Source organism: Perkinsus marinus, assembly GCF_000006405.1.
Source record: "Perkinsus marinus ATCC 50983 genomic scaffold scf_1104296962356, whole genome shotgun sequence".
Lineage (NCBI taxonomy): Eukaryota > Perkinsozoa > Perkinsida > Perkinsidae > Perkinsus > Perkinsus marinus.
Window position 1 is genome coordinate 1 of NW_003205438.1, and position 2380 is coordinate 2380.

Below are 2380 nucleotides of genomic sequence, written 5' to 3' on the forward strand. Positions count from 1 at the left end.
TTTCGTGAATCGCTCGGGTTGCAGGTTAACATACTCTGCCTTCCTCGATGGCATTCGCGTCGTTACCGGTGATCCATCTGTATCGACACATTCGTGTCGTCGTACCGGTAGTCATTTGATGGCCAGGAGTGGTCTATCAGTAGATCAGATCCGTGATTATGGGCGATGGAATAGTGACGCTGTACTTGGTTATCTACAGGGGGCCAGTTTGGGTGATGCCAGTAGTTATGCATCATTGATGGCTACGTCCGCCCGTAGACACTAGATAGTGTGAGCAGTTTGCTAGCTAATCAATTTAACAGTGAACCTTGACAAGGTATTTCTTGCGTTCGAGTTAGTACAATGGCCTACAAATACAATAGTATGGACCTAGTACACAAAGGGGTGTTTGGAGTGTGTGGCCAGTGGGAGATCTGAGTTCAAGTGGCTGAGAAGAATTATTCTGTCAGCCTCTTGTCTCAGATTGCGGCTCAGATGAGCTTCTGGTCTCCGAGACCCGAAAACCCATCTGACCAGCCACACAACCCATACCCCTTTGGTGCAGGTCAAACAATTGGAGGTCACCAGATACGGTGACCAAAGTTGTTTGCAATGTAACAAAAGGGGGAGGATAGTCTAGAGTCAAGGCAAACGCTGATCGAGGCGAGCGCTCATTGAAGTTTTGTGTGACCAGGAAGCTAGGCTAATAATCGATGGGGCCAATAGAAGCTGGATGTTGCCTGTCGTTTTAGTTTGATAATATTTTTCCCACCAACCCGCCCAAAGGGAGATCTGAGTTCAAGTGGCTGAGAAGAATTATTCTGTCAGCCTCTTGTCTCAGATTGCGGCTCAGATGAGCTTCTGGTCTCCGAGACCCGAAAACCCATCTGACCAGCCACACAACCCATACCCCTTTGGTGCAGGTCAAACAACATGCAGGTGAGTATTTTGTATTTTCCTACGACTCGTAGTCTACCATGTGACCCCGGCCCGATTCGAACGGACAACCTTCTGATCTGGAGTCAGATGCGCTACCGTTGCGCCACAGGACCGAGCCGACGATGACGAGCATCCTCGAAGGGAACATACAGGTGAGTATTTTGTATATTTCCCTACAACTTGTAGTCTACAATATGACCCCGCTGCGATTCGAACCGACAACCTTTTGATCTGGAGTGAGATGCGCTACTGTTGCGCCTCAGGGCCAAGCCGACGATGTACAGCATCCTCCAAAGAAAACATGCAGGTGAGTATTTTGTATTTTCCTACAACTCGTAGTCTACCATATGGCTCCGGCCCGATTCGAACGTACAACCTTCTGATCTGGAGTCAGATGCGCTACCGTTGCGCCACAGGGCCAATCTGACGTTGTTCAGCATCATCCAAAGGAACATACAGGTGAGTATTTTGTATTTTCCTACAACTCGTAGTCTATCATATGACCCCGGCCGGATTTGATCGGACAACCTTCTGATCTGGAGTCAGATGCGCTACCGTTGCGCCACAGAACCGATCCAACGTTACTCAGCATCATCCAAAGGATGACATACAGGTGAGTATTTTGTATTTTCCTACAACTCGCAGTCTATCATATGATAGACTATGATAGCCGATTCGAACGGATAACCTTCTGATCTGGAGTCAGATGCGCTACCGTTGCGCCACAGGGACAAGCCGACGATGATGAGCATCCTCGAAGGAAACATGCAGGTGAGTTTCTTGTATATTTACCTACAACTCGTAGTCTACCATATGACCCTGGCCCGATTCGAACGGACAACCTTCCGATCTGGAATCAGATGCGCGACCGTTGCTCCACAGGGCCGAGCCAACGTTGGTCAGGATCCTCCAAAGGAGACACACAGGTGAGTATCTTGTATTTTCCTACAACTCGCAGTCTATCATATGACCCCGGCCCGATTCGAACGGACAACCTTCTGATCTGGAGTCAGATGCGCTACCGTTGCGCCACAGGGCCAAGCCGACGATGTATAGCATCCTCCAAAGAAAACATGCAGGTGAGCATTTTGTATTTTCCTACAACTCGCAGTCTATCATATGACCCCGGCCTGATTTGAACGGACAAACTTCTGATCTGGAGTCAGATGCGCGACCGTTGCTCCACAGGGCCGAGCCAACGTTGGTCAGCATCCTCGAAAGGAAACATGCGGGTGAGTATTTTGTATTTTCCTACAACTCGTAGTCTACCATATGACCCCGGCCCGATTCGAACGGACAACCTTCTGATCTGGAGTCAGATGCCGACATTGTTCAGAAGCCTCGAGAAGAAACATGCAGGTGAGTATTTTGTATTGTCGTAGAAATCGTGGTCTAGCATATGATCCCGGCCCAATTCGAACCCAACGGAATCGCTAATGTCCAGTAGTGTATGTCTACATAT

General features: G+C 48.9%; 6 non-coding genes across 6 annotated transcripts; all 6 read right to left on the reverse strand.

Annotated features, from left to right (window-relative positions):
* Positions 1–959: 959 nt before the first annotated feature.
* Pmar_PMAR013208 lies at positions 960–1031 on the reverse strand. Its single transcript has one exon. It is a non-coding gene; the product is annotated as a tRNA-Trp (tRNA).
* A 235-nt stretch (positions 1032–1266) lies between these two features.
* Positions 1267–1338, reverse strand: Pmar_PMAR013209. The gene has a single exon. It is a non-coding gene; the product is annotated as a tRNA-Trp (tRNA).
* An 80-nt stretch (positions 1339–1418) lies between these two features.
* On the reverse strand, positions 1419–1490 carry Pmar_PMAR013210. Its single transcript has one exon. It is a non-coding gene; the product is annotated as a tRNA-Trp (tRNA).
* An 86-nt stretch (positions 1491–1576) lies between these two features.
* On the reverse strand, positions 1577–1650 carry Pmar_PMAR013211. The gene has a single exon. It is a non-coding gene; the product is annotated as a tRNA-Trp (tRNA).
* Positions 1651–1732: 82 nt separating this feature from the next.
* Pmar_PMAR013212 lies at positions 1733–1804 on the reverse strand. Its single transcript has one exon. It is a non-coding gene; the product is annotated as a tRNA-Trp (tRNA).
* An 81-nt stretch (positions 1805–1885) lies between these two features.
* Pmar_PMAR013213 lies at positions 1886–1957 on the reverse strand. Its single transcript has one exon. It is a non-coding gene; the product is annotated as a tRNA-Trp (tRNA).
* Positions 1958–2380: the final 423 nt, after the last annotated feature.